General features: G+C 35.5%; 1 non-coding gene across 1 annotated transcript; it reads right to left on the bottom strand.

Moving 5' to 3' along the window:
• Nucleotides 1-1,471: 1,471 nt before the first annotated feature.
• On the bottom strand, nt 1,472-1,574 carry LOC115934417 (U6 spliceosomal RNA). The gene has a single exon (XR_004070222.1). It is a non-coding gene; the product is annotated as a U6 spliceosomal RNA (small nuclear RNA).
• Nucleotides 1,575-17,787: the final 16,213 nt, after the last annotated feature.

Genomic DNA, 17,787 nt, shown 5'->3' with positions numbered 1-17,787 from the left:
TTTGTCACCCAGGTAATAAGCATAGCACCCAATAGGTAGTTTTTTAAATATTTTCCCTCCTTCCACTTTCTACCCTGAAGTAGGCACCAGTGTTTGTTGTTCCTCTCTTTGGGTCCATGTGTTCTCATGATTTAGCTCCCACTTATAAGTGAGAACATACAGTTTCTGGTTTTCTTTTCTTGCATTAGTTTGCTTAGGTAGGATAACAGCCTCCAGCTCCATCTAACTTGCTGCAAAGGACATGATCTTGTTCTTTTTATGACTGCATAGTATTCCATGATGTATATATACCACATTTTCTTTATCTAGATTATTATTGATGGGCATTTAGGTTGATTCTATGTTTTTGCTCTTGCGAATAGTGCTGAAATGAACATATGCATTCATATATCTTCATGGTAGAATTATTTATATTCCTTTGGGTATATACTCAATAATAGGATTACTGGGTCAAATGGTAATCCAGTTTTAATTCTTTGAGGAACTACCACACCACTTTCTACAACGGTGGAACTTGAAATCAGCAAGAAGAAATGATTCATCAGCACAAAGTGTTCTCTGTAGGACTAAAACTGACTTTGTAACATAAGCCTAGGGGGCCAGAGGATTGGGATGACACAGTCAAACTGCTAAAAACAACAAAACAAAACAAGAACAACAAAAATACTAGTAGACTGCTTCCCTATAAGAAATACTAAGCTGAATCCTTTAGAGAGAAATGAAATGATACTAGACAGTAACTGAAATCTACATGAAAGAATAAAAGACACCATTGAAGAATTACATAGAAACATATAAAAGATAGCACAAATGTATTTTTATTCATATCTCATCTCTTCTCCTTTCTGAATTAAAAGACAGCTGCATAAGACAGTGGTTATAAGTCTGTGTTGATGAGATACAATGCAAAACTATATCATTTGTATGACCTCAGAACAAAGGAGGAAAGATAAAGATGAATAGAACAAATTTTGTATACTACTGTAATTAAGTTATTATTAATCCAAGATAGAGTGTTGTAAGTTAACATGATAATGTGAAGCCACAGGATAAGCACTGAGAAAATAACTAAAAATAATAATAAATGGCATGGCAAGAGAACTAAAGTGTGATACTATAGAGTACCTGTACAACATAAGGCAGTAATGAGGAAAAAAAATGGAGAAAGAAAAACAGAAATTACACATGATATGTAAAAACAAATAGCTGAATGGCAGACGTAAGTCTCAAACTGTCAGGAATTACACTAAATGCAAATGAATCAAATATTCTAATTATCCATGTAATAGGCTGAAATTACCAGAATGAAAAAAAAAGTTATAACTATGTATTGCTACAACACACATACTTCAAGTGAACGATACAAATAGGTTTAAAGAAAAAGGATAGAAACAGATATTCAAGGCAAACAAACAATAACATAAAGAAAACTGAGGTAGTGATACAAATAAAAGACATAATATACTTTTAAAAAATTATGGGATGCTTTATGAATTTGTGTGTCATCCTTGCACTGAGGCAATGCTAATCTTCTATGTATAGTTCCAACAAAATGTACTTTAAGACTATAAAGTTATTGCTAATGACAAAAATTATATTCTATAATAGTAAAAAGGTCAATCAAACAACAAGGTATAAATGTGCCCTAACAACAGAGCCATGAAATATATGAAACAAAACTGACATAATTGAAGGGGGAGTTTGACAATTGAACGGTAACAGTTGGAGATTTTAATAACCAACTTTCAATTACAGATAGGACAATTAGGTATAAGATAAGCAAGGAAATGGAATACTTGAATGACAATATAAACCAGCCAGAATGAGCAGACATCTCATATAAAATAATCCATCCAACAAAACAGAAGTCAAATTCTTCTCAAGTGCACATGGAACATTCCTCCAGATAGACCATAAATTAAGCCATAAAATTAGCTTCAATAAATTTAAAGAATTTAAATCATGCAGAGTATGTTTTCTAATAATAATGGAATAAAATTGTAAATACATTAAGAAAATAAAAGTTTGGAAATTTATAAATGTGTAGAAATTAAATCTCATCTTTCTAAATAATCAAAGAATAAGTCACAAGACAGATCAGAAAGTACTTCAAAATGAATTTGAAAAAGATTAGTGTATAACAAAACTTATGAGATGAAGCTAAAAAATGATTAGAGAAAAATGTATGTCTGCAAATACCTGTATTAGGAAAGAAGAGAGATCACAAATCAGTAACCCAATCTTCCTTCTTAAGGGAATGGAAAAAGAAAATCAAGAGAAACCTTAATCAAGCAGAAATAAATAAATAATAAAAATTTGAATGAAAATAAATGAGATGGAGATACAAAAACTATAGAGAAAAACAACAACAAAAAAACCAAACACTGGATCTTTGAAATAAATTAACACAATTGACATATCTTTAGCTAGCATAATCAAGAAAAAGAGAGGATACTCAAATTACTAAAATCAGGATGAAAAAGGGGACAATACTACCAACTTTATATTAAAAAGATAAAGGATTGCTATATACAACTGTATACAAAATGATTGACTAAATTAGATAAAGATACAAATTCTTAGAAAGATACAGACTGCCAAAACCTACTCAAAAGAAACAGAAAATGAAAAAACAATAACAAGTCAAGGGATTGAAATAATATTTTTAAAAATTCCATAAAAAAATTTAGGACTAGATGTCTTTACTGGTGAATTCTACCAATTTAAAAAAAACTAATACCATTTTTTTGCACGCTTTTCCAAAAATGTATTAGAAGTGAGTGCTTCTCAACTTATTCTATAAGACCAGCACTACCATGATACCAAAATCAGATAAGAACATCACAAGAAAATATCACTACAGACAAATATCCCTTGTGAATATAAGCACAAAAAATTCTTACCAAAATACTGACAAATCGTATCCAGCAATATCTTAAAAGAATTACACCAGGTAAGACAAAGTGGGACCAGATGCAATGTATCAAAGGAATACAGAGTAGTTCAACATACAACAAAAAAAATTATAATATGCCATACTAGAAAAACAATAATAACAAAACACATGATGATCCCATAGACACAGAAAAAGCCTTTGATAAAATCCTAAACTATTTCATGATAGCAGACGATTACCTGAACCTGGAAAGCTGGCTAACGAAAACCCCACAGCTAACGTCATACTGAATGGTGAAAGATCAAAATCTTTTTTTTTTCTAAGATAATTCACAAGATAAAGATTTTCATTCTCACTACTTGTTATTCAGCACTGTGCTGGAGATTCTAGCCTTGGCATTTATGCAAGAAAAAGGAATAAAAGACATTGAGATTGCAAGATAAGAAGTAAAACTATCTCTATTTGAATATTACATGAGCTTGCAAATAGAAAATCCTAAATTATATACCAAAAAATCCACTAGTGCTCATAAACAGGTTTGACAAGTTTGCAGGATTCAAGATCAATACATAAAAATTAATTGTATTTTTCTACACTAGTAATGAATAATCTGGAAATTAACTTGATGCCATTTAAAATAGCATCTAAATAATTAAATATTTAAGAATAAATTTAATGATGGAAGTGCAAGACTTGCACACTTAATACCACAAACATAGTTGAGAGAAATTAAAGACTTAAATAAATGGAAAGACTTCCCATGTTCTTAGATTGGAAGACTCTATATTCTGAAGATTGAAACATTCTCCAATTAGATCTACAGTTTTAACATATTCCTTGTCTAAATATCATATGCTTTTTTTTCTTTCATGATATTGACAAGATGATCTTAAAATATATATAGAAATGTCAGAGACCAAACCAGCCAACACAATCTTGAAGCAGACCAAAGTTGGAGGACTCACACTTCTTGATATCATATCTTAAAAGCTGCAGTAATCAAGACAGTGTGGTAGTGGTATAAGGTTTAACGTGTAGATCAATGGAATACAATTAAGACTCCATAAATAAACCTGTATTTCCATGGTCAAGTGATTTTCACTCAGGATGCCAAGAAAATGGAGTGAAGAAATAATTTTTTTTTTAACAAATGGTGCTGGAACAACTGGATATCTCTATCTATCTATCTATCTATCTATCTATCTATCTATCTATCTGTCTGTCTATATATCTATCTGTAATTTCTACCCCTACATTAAACCATATAAAATAATTCAAATGGATTGAAGATCTAAATGTAAGGGTAAAAAATATAAAACTCTTAGAAGGAAACATAGAAGTAAATCATTTGACTTATATTTATGCAATTGTTTGTTACATAAGCACCACAAGGGACCAAAGAAAAAATACATAAATTGAACTTCATCAAAAATTTAAAAGTTTTGTTTTGAAAATATAACAAAGTGGGAAAGATAATTGCAAATCATATACCTGATAAGAAATTTGTACCCAGAATATTAAAAAGTCATTCTTATAATTCAATCTTAAAATGTCTAATTCTTTAATTAAACAATGGGCAAACGTTTTGGATAGATATTTCTCCCAAGAAGATATGAAAGTAGCCAATAAATACATATTTCCATCAAACTACCAATGACATAATTCACAAAATTAGAAAAAAATATTTAATTCATATGGAACCGAAAAGAGTCCGAGGAACCAAGGTAATCCAAAGCAAAAAGAACAAAGCTGGAGGCATCACATTGCCCGTCTTCAAACAACATTACAGGGCCACAGTAACCAAACCAGATAGTACTGGTACAAAAAGACAGATAAACCAAGAGAATAGAATAGAGAGGCCACAAATAAGGCCACACACCTGCAACCATCTGATCTTTGACAAAGCTGACAAAAACAAGCAATGGAGAAAGGATATTCAATAAATGGTGTTGGAATAACTGGTTTGCCATATACAGAAGATTGAAACTGGATTTTCCTTACTCCATATACAAAAATCAACTCAAGATGGATTGAAGACTTAAATGTATAACACAAAACTATGAAAACCCTGAAGAAAACCTGGGCAATATTATTCTGGACATAGGAACTGGCAAAGATTTCATGACAAAGATGCCAAAAGCAATCACAACAAAATCAAAAATTGACAAATAGGCTGTAATTAAACTTAAAAACTTCTGTACCACAAAAGAAAATAACAAAGTGAACAGACAACCTACAGAATGGGAGGAAATATTTGCCAACTATACATAAAACAAAGTCTAATATCCCGCATCTATAAAGAACTAAACAAGTTTACAAGAACAAAAACAAACAACCCCATAATAAAGTGGGCAAAGGACATGAATATACACTGTTCAAAAGAAGACATACATGCAATCAATAAGCCTATGAAAATAAGTTTGACATCACCAATCATTTTGAACCAAGTTCACAAAACCACAATGAGATGCCATCTTACACCAGTTAGAATGACTATTATTAAAAAAAGCAATAAAACCAGATGTTGGTAAGCTTGTAGAGAAAAGGAAACACTTACACACTGTTGGTGAAACTAATTAGTTCAACCATTGTGGAAAACAGTGTGACAATTCCTCAAAGACCTAAAAACAGAACTACCATTTGATCCAGCAATCTCATTACTGGGTATATAACCAAAAGAATATAAATTGTTCTACCAGAAAGACACATGCACATGTGTGCTCATTATAGTGCTATTCACAAGAACAAAGACATGGAGTAAATCTAAATGCCCATCAATGGTAGACTATATGTAAAAAAAGATGTGGTACATATACACCATAGAATACTAGGCAGGTTAAAAAAGAATGAGATCATGTCCTGTGCAACAACATGGATGGAGCTGGAGACCTTTATCCTAAGCAAACTAATGCAAGAACAGAAAAGCAAATACTACATGTTCTCACTTATAAGTGGGAGCTAATCAACAAGAACACATGGACACTAATAGGGGAACAGACAGTGGGGCCTACTTGAAGATGGAAGGTGGGAAGAGGGAAAGAATCAGAAAAATGCCTATTGAGTGCTATGCTTCTTACCTGGGTGATGAAATAATCTGTACATGAAATCCCCATGATGTGCAGTTTACCTGCGTTACAAACCTGCACCTGTACTCCTGAACCAAAAATAAACGGTAAAAAAAGAAAATTTGCTTACCATCATTAGTCACTAAGAAATTCAAAACTGCAATGAGGTACCATTTCATACCCCCTACATGGCTATAATAAAAAAAGGTGGGCAAAACACAACCTGGTGAAGATGCAAAGAAATTTGAATTCTCACAAACTGTTGATTGGAATGCCAAATAAGTCAGCCACTTTGGAAAATGGTTTTGTAGTTCTCCAATATATTAAATATAAGGCCACCATTTCACTTTTGGATATATACCCAAGAGGAGTGAACATATACGTCCATACATAAACATATATTATTGTTCATAGCAGCACTGTTCAAAATAGTTAAAATGTAAAACCAATCCAAATGTCTATTACCTGAAGAAAGGAAAAGCAAAATATGGTTATATCTACAAAATGGAATATTATTGGGCAATAAAAAGAAACGAAGCATTGATTTATGGTAATTCATATAGGTAAACCTTGAAAACATTACTACAAGTTGAAGAAAAGCAACACATAAAGCAACATATTATGATTTCATTTATGTAAAAGGTTTAGAAGAGAAAAATCCATTGATAGAGATCAGTGGTTGACATTGGCTGTGGGAAGAGGAGAATGGGTTGCAATGCTAATGGATGTGGGATGTCTTCTTGCTATTAGAAAAATGTTCTGGAATTATATAGTGGTGATAGCTGCAACATGTTGTGAGTATAATAAAAATGCTGAATTGTCTAGTTTTAAATGATGACTATCATAACTTTAAAAGAATGAATTATATCTCAATTTTAAAAAATGCTTGGAGCACATAATGCTAAGTAACTGAGCTCCAAAACCAGTCTCCCGGAAGCACATGTGTGAAATATACAAAGATGCAAACAGATGCCAGGAATCCACAGAAAATTGCTGATATTGGGCCGAATGTGTTTTTAGCTAGTATTCAATTTTCACAGCAATAAATAGTGGACACTTTTTTTTTATGTACCAGGACATTTTTTGAGTGCTTTATATGCATGTTTTCATCTAATCTTCATAAAATTCTGTGATGATTTCTAAAATTTTCAATTTTACAAATGGAAACCTCAAAGTTTAGTGATTAAGACATTAGTCCAAAATCTCTCCATTAGCATGTATCCAGATTTGAATCAAAGACCACTAGCTTCATAGCCCGTAGTAGTGAAGTATTATCTTTTTGAAGTTTATTCTGAAGTAAATCTTTTATTAATTGATGATTGATTCATTATATCACCCATTTAATGAGCTTCTTTTTTGAAACTTTTCTACCCTGAGTTAGTTTTAAAAGTAGGCAATACAGGGTGGAATATGAGAAAAAAGCAATGCTATCATGGAGGCTGCACAGGGATGTGTAAATAACCAACAAACAAATTAATTAGGATGAAGACTCAGCTCCAATAAAATGCAGGGACATGATTAAGAGAGATTGCATGGTCAGAGGATACCTTGCAGAGAAGCTGGTTTGTAAGTCAAGACCTGAATGATGAAAAAAAAAAAATACTTCTGCAAAAACCTGAGGGAGAGAATCTCAGGCTCTGGCATCAGCTAGTGAAGATGCCTGCAGGCAGGAATACTTTGCCTCCAGAAAGAAAGCAAGTGTTGCTAGAAAATAATGATGGAGGTAGAGTGTGGGATATGAGGTCTGAGAGCCAAATCCTAAAACACTGTTTAGACCTGAGTATGAGCTGAGAGGAGGAGAATGGCAGCATGATACCATTGTTGCCAATGATGATGATGATAACTCTACTAGAAAAAAAAGCAAAAAATCAATGTGTGTACCTCATATGTGTCAATATTTTGCTAAGTATTCTATATGCAGAATTCTTAGTTATCATTCTCAAGTAACATTTAAGGAGAGCGTTTTTCCGATTTTATGTAAGAAAAGCTGAGGCTCAGACATGGTAGCTAACTAGCCCAAGATAAATCAGCTAAATGAGAGGTAGAGAATGTATTGAAATCTATGTGACTGCAAAACCCCAGTCCTTAACCACAATGTCTAGTTCCAGCTGCCTCTCAAAGAGGAAATTCTGTGGTAGAACAGTATACATCTTTGTCATTCAACAATATTTTTAGTTGAATGAATTAAGGAGAAGTTTATTTTTGTAAGCCAAATATTTCTTGGGTGTGTTCGACTCTCACTGTGATTCTACTTTCACTTCAAGTTTTCATGTTCATTATTTATATCTGTGAAGCTCTAAGAATACCAATGTCGTGATTTCACAAAGAACCCCCACCTTTCGAGTTGTCATTCTAGGTCAGTATTCTTGAGGATATTTTAAGTGTACACCTTATGTTCTAGGGACAAAATATCCCAATCTTGCTGTGAAAGCCAGCTTGTACGATTAAAAGGCTGGGGCAGGATTAGACTGTCACTTATTAAGCAGGTTGTTCTAAATAAGTAGGCAAGATCTTGTTATTTTGACAGGCAGTTACAGAAAAGAGCTGGCAGCCCCAGGAGCACAAAATGAAACGTCAGAGAGTCCAAGGACATGTCATTGTCCACGAAAAGCCATCAGCAACTGCTGGGGTAAACATCAACTTTACATTTATTCCACCAAATAGTAAACAGTATTGACAAGTGAAGTGTGTGTGTATGCGTGTGTGTGTGTGTGTGTGTGTGGTGTGTGTGTGTGTTTTCTGTCCCCAAGAGGATTTTAAGAAAGACAAATGATATCCTATTTGTGGTTGTACTTTAAAAGATTCAAATATAGGTCTGAAGGGCAGAGGAATCACTGCAGAGCTTCTGGGAAAGAATACCCTGCCCTTTCACAAAAACACATCCCATCTAATAGCGACTGTGAAGAAGTGAGAACAAGAGCAATTCTTATTATCCCTGTCCCTAAAAAAAGTTTTGGCCCTGCTAATTACTGCTGGAAAACTGAGACCCAAGACAAGGGGGCTTGCCCAAACTCTCATAGCTAGCAGCATAACCGGGATTTTAAACAACGCAACCTGTTTCTGGAACTTGGCATAAACACTGTTTACATGAGGAAGTCACCATGGACAGCTCTCTCTGAAAAGAAAATATTCTAGCTATCCTAGTTGACCAAGTTGAATATTGCATCTAATGAAAAGCATTCTCAATACCTTAACACAAACTTACTGACTCCTTTCTTTAAACAAACCAACAAACAAACAAACATCTTCCTATTCAGAGTGCTTCTAAATAAATTATTTTTAACATTTACCTAATTGCATGAAATTAGTGAATGTATTTCACTCTATATCCCGTTCTCATTCCCATCTTGAATACTTCCTTATATATAATGGAAATTCATTGGCTTTTATTTTATATCGTGTGTCTCTAACCTAGAAAGTAGTAAATCAGTAAATGGTTGAAAAAATTAAAAACTCAAGTCAGAAATAATCTAGCAAAAGATACTTTGGAAGGTTTAGTCAACCTTCACAGTAGAGTTATGGCTTAGACACATTGTTTAATTCCTTGAGATAAAATTGTTCAACCTTTCACTTGCCCTCAGGGAAAAGGCCAATTTACCACCATCCATCTTCCAGGTAAGTTCAAAACTATGTTTCAGGTGTTGTGATTTATGATAAAGTTTTCAGCATAATAATAAAGAGAGAAATAGCTACCACTTGCCCAGATTTTAAAATTTGATTGTGGAATCTTAAAAGATAGGTGGATGGTATCCAGTCATATTTGTCCTCTGTTGAGCAGGTTTATATATTTTTCTTGTGGATACTGCAGTTAATCTATAGATGTTCACGTATCTGCAAAGTGACCAGGCAAGAATTTCAGGAGGGTCTTGGCCTGAGCAAGTCAGTATGTTGGTGGATTAGCTTTTGATTGATTCTCTGATGGGTGAGAGTGTGTAGGAAGAACACTAAATGAGCAGCCCAAGTGTCAGTCCTGAAATAAAATCATTTTGTGCCCAGGGAAATTATTAAGAAAACGGAGTTTGTCTCTTTCCTGTTAACTTAAGCTCTAGCTGCATCCCATCTTTTGATGGCCTCAAGCTACCTGGTGACATCTGGTCAATCAACCTTCTTCAGTCCTACTGAGGGCCTAATAGGCTATTGATTGGAAGGTTAGCAGAGCTGGAGTGGTAATAACATCAGATAAAAACATGGAGCCAATATTTGTACATTCCAATCATATATTCTGACATTTACTCAGAGGTCCTAAAATTCAGATCCAGTTAACATGTAATGAGAACCAATTCTGTTCCAAGCATCACCCTAGGCTACTTACATAGTTTATTTAATCATTGTCTGTAAGGAAAATAATGTTGTTTCTAGCTTACATATGTAGCTATGTTTCTAGCTTACACATTTCTACATATGTAGAAATTGGCACTCAGAGTAATTAAGAAGTAAAAAGAGCATATCAGCCAGTGTTGTAGACACTTATTCTGCTAGTTTTTCTATTAGGGCCAAAGATAATTAGTACCAGTTAGTATCTATGATCTTAGTATTGATAATAATGACATTTTAAAGTTTATTATCATCATATACTAAAGGTGATTTTTTCCCACAAATCAATAGATTTCAAACTATTAAATCATGGATGTGCAGGAGAAACTGCAAAAAGGAATATGGCTATGATGCCCAATTATGATCCTTGTTATTGCATTTCACAAATAGCCCTCAAATCCTTTCGGACTTATTTTTATGTATTTCCACAAGCCAAAGTCATCTTAACTAGACTACTTCATAGTCTTCTAAACAGGCTCCTGATATCTGCTATTCTGACCCTTCAGTTCTATTCTCTCTTTTCTAGCTAATAGGAATGTGTTAAAAATTCTATTCCAATAATTTCATTGCTTTTAAAATTAATAAATTTTTAATACATCTTCAATTTTTTTTTTTTTTTTTTACTTTCTAACCTCACTTGAAGCCATTCCCACAACTGTGTATCCTGTTATTGGATGTCTAATAGGCATCTCGAAAAATATGTGTCCAAAGAAGAATTCTTGACAATTGTTTCAGTTATTTAGTGCTCCATAACAGACCATCCCAAAAGTCAGTGGCTTAAAACAACCACATTTATTTTTGCACACAAATCTGCAATCTGGACAGAGCTTAGCACATATAGCTTGTCTCTATTCTACTAGTCATCAGCTTAACAGACTCAAAATCATCTGAAGTTTTACTTACATACATGTAGAGTGGCTCGTGGTGGCTGTGGACTTGGGCATTAGCTGGGGCTGTCATCCAGGACACCTGCAATTGATCCTTCCATGGGGAAAGGACATGGGCTTCCTCAGTACATGGTAGCTGGGTTCTAAGGGTGAGGAGTCCCATAAAACAGAAAAGCAAGTGGAAACTACACTTTCCTTTATGCCTTAGCATTCAAAGTCAATTGTGCTATTTGTTGAAGCAACCATAAAGGCCTGAAGAATTTTAAAGTGGGTAGAATAAAGTACACTTTTTGAAGGGAGATTCAAACATTCTAGAAGAACATGAAATACTGGAAATATTGCTGTGGTCTTCTCAGTGGACAAAGCTGAGGCACTTGAGTGCATGTATCTCTGTGTGTGTGTGTGTGTGTGTGTGTGTGTGTGTGTGTGTTATAGATAGATGCCTATATAGATTTTCGAGGTGCCTACACACAGGCCTCACACCACACAAAGATTTACAAATACACCAATATTTATCATCTATTTCCATTACTGAAATCAATAAATCCATGAGTTTATGAAATATTTTCAATGCACTGATTCCTATCCAATGTCACAGGGTTTATTCTACTTTTCTTTCTTTCCATATTTGTAACTTCCTTCTCTGATGATAAAGCCTCCCCCTTTCCTAATATATTTGATTATCTTCTTCCATTGCCCCTGCTACTGCCTTGTCTGCATAGACACATAATTTAAGATACTCAGTATCTCCTACTCTTCTCAATGCTCCCTCTTTATAGAAAACCTCCTCCCTGACTAGTCCGCATACTGTGTGGCTACCCACCTTACCCTCTTCAACTCTGAATCCTCATACCAGTTGACCCTGGCTAGGGCTCTGTTCTCACTCTGCTGGGGCTCTTGATGTCCAAACCTAAACACCTGAAAGATAATATCTGTACAGGATGGACTGCCATGGAGAATCAGCCCAACAGGGCATGCCTATTTGTGAATGGCTCGGCTTAGGGTTTCAGAATCCAAGCAGGGTGATGAGCGCATCTGTATGGTAGAGTATCCACACCCACATGGAGGAGTGGATGGGTATGTCCTTGAGTTGGCATGCACGTCCTCACTGATCAGATGCCCTTCTCACGCCGCTGGGCTCACGCCACGCTTCTCACTCCCCACCCCCTCACCCACCAGGAAGATCCTTCCTCTCCCACTTGGGCTTCAGTATACAGTAAGGACACTTCTTGCTTAGTTAAGCTTTCCCAGTTAAGAAAAGTGTGACTTCAACTTAAAATCTGAGGCAGAACTGAATGAGGTAACAGCTGGGGAATGTCACCTAAGGACAACACTCACAGCCTGATGACAAGTTCTTTCCTGAAGAGGGATCTTAGAAGTGTGTGTCTGTGTCTGCCATAGAGTAAGGGAAAAGGAGAAGGGGTTCCCATTAATTTTTGATATGAACTAAGTAAAAATGAACATAAACACACAGTCAGCTCCTGAATAAGTAAATCCTGTAACCGACAAAAATTCAATATCAAGATTATTGTTTGTCAAACATCATTGTCTGTCAAAATCATCCTGGATGGTTGTCAAAAATGTAGATCTCTGTCATCACATCACAAATCTAGAATTCTGAGGCTGGGTCTCAGAAACCTGAAGTTTTAACAAGCAGCTCAAGTCATTAAATACATTTTGACTCTGCTTCAGAGTCCTAATCCACTGAAAATATTTCTTGTAAGTCAATTTTTATCACCATGATGAGTTGCCTGATCTTGTACGTCAGTCCAGCCCATAACTCTGGGAACTGTAACTATCCCTTTGCTGAGTGCAACATCTTCTCCTTTTACTGTAAATCTATTTTGCTCTGGGGCACACTTTTATAGGTCAATATCCCTGCCGTGTTATTGAAAAATGTAGGTTGGACTGTAAAGAGCAATTGTTTCCTGCAACGTTACCAGGTAGGGGCTAGCACAATGGGCATTCTTAGGTTATGCACATTATAGCATGCCTTGAACATTAAAGGTACCTCAGTTAAGATTGTTTTTGTGAATCTCATCTGTCCTGCCAACACAAAAGGCATGAGAAACATGTAAAATAGGAACTTTGGCAAGAAATTGTCATTTCTGTTATTTGCTTAAGTGACACTTCAACTCGCTGATTTTAACCTTATTTCAAGTCTTCTGACTTGCTTTGACTTGATCACCTCTTGGCTCTCTTTCTCTTCTTAAGGTTGTTTTTGGTTTGAATTACACTTCCTCAACTTTGAGTCCAACACTGTTCCTTTTAACACAATTTGGTTATTTCCCCTATCTATACACACAAACACACAAAATTGTTAAACTATGCTTTCACTGCCTCTGAGAGCCCTCCAGGCAACTACTAAAACAGGAAAGTCCTCCTCTCCTAAGCAAATTGGCAGATCGTTGGTCTTTTTAATACAATCTTTTGCTCTAATTTTGTATTTCTATGTTAAAAAAAACCCTCCACATGTAGTGGCTTAAAATAACTATAATCATTTATTTTTATCATTGAGGACTAAGCTCTGATTTTTTTTTTATCTTGCCCAAATTCCTACCTAAGGGATCTGGGGAGTCATGCCCTACAATCCATAAATTCTCCTCAGATGGGTTTTATTTAACCCTATATATGGTGACTTACTTTCCAAACTGACTCTGGCATAACATTATGAGACAAGGGAGAAAATAAAAATATTTTATCTCAAAACATGTTTCTTTGCCATAGCTTGAAATGGTCCTGCAAAGATGTCCTTTGTGGGGGAGTAGAGAATTTCTATTAACATAGCTAGACCTTTTTCTTCTAGGCCCTCATAATTCTAAAGAAATTAACTAAGAGTATAGCAGCTTTTAAAGGTCTGAATAGGAAACATGTGCCATCTATTGTCTCTAAGGGCAGCGACTATAAGACTTCAAAAGAACTCCACAGTCTTTTATCTTAACCTGAACTTTTCCTTTGTATTGATCCCAGGTCTTTAGACAAACTCAATTGTCAAGTAGAAAATGTTTAAATTTACCTATAGCTGAACCCCCACCCCCAACTTTGAGTCGTCCTTTCCGGACCAAACCAATGTTTTTCTTAAATGTATTTGATTGATGTCTCATGCGTCCCTAAAATGTATGAAACCAAACTGATCCCCAACCACCTTGGGTACATGCTCTCAGAACCTCCTGAGGGCTGTGTCACTGTCCATGGTCACTCATATTTGACTCAGAATTAATCTCTTCAAATATTTTACAGCATTTGACTCTTTTCATTGACATTATGTATTTGCAATTTTAGCAAGGGCTTGGAAAGAACAGCTGATCTCTGCTCCTTGCACTATTGGCTTGACTGGTGTAAGGCTAAGGACTATACAGTGGCTAGAGGCTGAAATCACAGAGTGGTTCACCCATTCACATAACTGTGGTCCAGAATACCTGTGTTTATGGCTTCCACAAAGCAGCTGTGGTCTGAGAGTGGGCATCTCAAAAGGCTAAAAGAGAAAACTGCCACTTTCTTACAGCCGGGACCCAGAAAGTCACCATTTCTATTGTATTCTATTGGTCAAGTAGTCATGGATCTCATATTCAAGGGATGGGGAGTGACTAGTCAGGTAGGAGGTTTTCTGTAAATAGGCAACCTTGAGCAGAGTAGGCGAAGCTGAGCATGTTAAATTATGTGTCTATGCATGCAAGGCAGTAGCAGTGGCAATGGGAGAAATTAATAGAACTCACATTTCAGTGGGAAGAATGTCAAAGGGTTTTGGGGTCATTTTTTATGTATTGCCACAGCAAACACAGCATATAATTAAGATTTAAAGCTATGAGTATTCTAACTCTACCCCTAATATAAGTCATTCTCAATGAAGTTTATTCTAAGAAAAGAGTTCAAGTTTTAGTGATGAGCAATGGTATGGTTAATATTAAGTGTCAATTTGATTGGATTGAAAGATGTAAAATATTATTCCTGGGTGTGTCTGTGAGGGTGTTCCCAAAGGAGATTAACATTTGAGTCCTTGGAATGGGAGCGGCAGACCCACCCTCACTGTGGGTGGGCACCATCTAATCCACTGTCAGCAGGGCTAGAATAGAGCAGGCAGAAGAAGGTTGAAAAAGCTGACTTGCTGAGTCTTCCAGGCTTCATCTTTCTCCTGTACTGGCTGCTTCCTGCCCTCAAACATCAGACTCCAAGTTCTTCAGCTTTTGGACCCTTGGACTTACACCAGTGGTTTGCCAGGGACACTCAGGCCTTCAGCCACAGACTGAAGGCTGTGCTGTCGGTTTCCTTACTTTTGAGGTTTTGGGACTCGAAGTGGCTTCCTTGCTCCTCAGCTTGCAGATGGCCTATTGTGGGACTTCACTTTGTGATTGTTTGAGTCAATACTTCTTAATAAACTCCCCTTCATATACACATCTGGCCTATTAGTTCTATTCCTCTAGAGAACCATGACTAATACAAGCAATAAGTAGTACTTGAGAAGCAGTGACTTAGTGAGACAAAGGAAAAGACAGAGAAGGTGTATCTAGTTGAATCATATAATGTTTTTATTCTAGGAATAATATTCCATTTGGGATTTCTCTGGTAGTAGAAGGGAATAATGATTATCACCCATTAAAATTTGTTAGACTTTACAAAACATGAGCACAGACAATTTTCCATATTTTTCTAATAACATACACCAAAGAAATTGGGCCTGCTGTTATTTATCACAGTATATCAGAGGTAATTGTTAAATTTGTGATTTTAGAGACTATGTTCAATATTACATAGATAGCAAGTAGAGAGACTGAGATGAAAATCAATCTTTCCCCAAATTGCATCCCAGGGTAGTTTTGCTAATATGAAATTTTGAATTACAAATTAAGGTAGAAGATCTGATTTCAAATTGGGAAAATGAAGCAGGTGCATTATTATAAGGCATAAAAAAACTCATGAAGGCTAGTTAAAAACAAGATAGAGCTATTATAACACCACTGCACTAGAACCTGGACAACAGAGTGAGACTGTCTCAGGAAAAAAAAAAAAAAAAAAAAAAAAAAAAGGTGGAAGGGCAGAGAAAGCTTACAGTATGAAAAAAGGGTCTAGGGAACTTGATTCTATTAAAGAGACTAATCCTGACAAGAGAAGGTAGTTGTCCAACATACAGTGTCCAAAGAGTCTGTCAAGGTCACAGGTAATTTACTTGGAGTAGACTGTTGAAAACATATTCATTCTGTTTGATAGGGTATAGCAGCAGAGGTAGCATAGTTGACAAATTACGTTCCAAGACTGATACACATCAGCACAGGAATGCCAAGAAATATGTCCATTCATAAAAGGACAATATCTTGGGAGGTATTGGCATCGACATTCCAATTCTATTGGCATGGAACAGTGCATAGCATGGCAGGATAAAGAGTCTAATTCAAACTAACTGAGCTTCATAGTATTTATCTGGTTCTCATAGTATTCATCTGGACGTTTCGTAGGAAGCAGATATGAAAGAGGGAAGTGATGAGTATTGCTAACATCCACATTGTACTAAGTGTTACTCACTCTGGGTTGCCACAAAATTTCTTCCAGCTTCCTTCATTCCATCTTGTGTAGTTCCATTCTTATGAAAATTGTATCTGATAGGGGTTGTGAATATAGACAAGGCATTAAATTTAGCTAATGTCCTGGATCAGGATGAAGGAGGAACTGAGAAGTCCAATGTTCTGTTTCTGTTTTTGCAGTTTTCCCTCTCCACCTCAGAATTCTGTGGGAGTTCTACAGGGCCTCAAAGTTACTCATGTCTTTGGAAGGTTTAATAAGATCAGTATAGATCAAACAAAAGAAATGTAGACTGGACAACCTGAGATTGATTTTCTTTTAGGATCTTTCAGCGAAGATTAGAAGCAGCTTTTGATGTTTGTTATGATACATGAGTTCTCAAGGGTAGAAAATTAAAGAGAATTTTGTGGGAGAAAATAGTGATAAAGAGAATATATTTACCTAAAGTTTCTGCTATGTTCTAGATCTTGCAGAGAAATATGACTAGATGAAAATGTGAGGTCTGGCACATGCACTCTGCCTGGCATTTACTTGCAAGAGGTCATTTAATTCCAATGACAGTCCTGAAAAACCATTGTATTGGTTTCTTACTGTCATAACAGATTACCATCAACGCATGATCTTAAATTTTTTAGAGGTCAGATGTCGAAAATCTGTTGCACTGAGTTGAAATCAAGGTGTCATTAGGACCATGCTCTCTCCTAATGTTTAGGGGATAATCTGTTTCTTTGTCTTTTCCAGATTCAAGAACTGCATACTGTGCTTTCCTTGGCTCTGGGGTTCTTTCTCCATTTTCAAGGCCATCAACACAATATTTTCTTCAGTTTTTATGTTGCCTTCTTCTCTCGACAATCTTATTTTCCTCCTTCAAAACACTTTCAATTGAAATGAAGGCCCACCTGGCTAATCCAGGCTAAGCTCCCCATCTTAAGATTTTTAACTTAATCATGTCTGCACATTTTTTTTTTTTTTTTTTTTTTTTGCCATATAAGGTTACACTCACAGATTTCTGGAATTAGGACCTGGGCCATTATCCAGCTACCAAAGCCACATTTCCCTGCATTATGAATAAGATCACATGAAAATAGAGCATGGATTAAAACTCAGATCC

Source organism: Gorilla gorilla, chromosome 3 (assembly GCF_029281585.2).
Source record: "Gorilla gorilla gorilla isolate KB3781 chromosome 3, NHGRI_mGorGor1-v2.1_pri, whole genome shotgun sequence".
In the NCBI taxonomy this organism is placed as follows: Eukaryota; Metazoa; Chordata; class Mammalia; order Primates; family Hominidae; genus Gorilla; species Gorilla gorilla.
The sequence above is the reverse complement of the archived record's forward strand: the minus strand, read 5'-3'. Positions and strand labels throughout refer to the sequence as shown.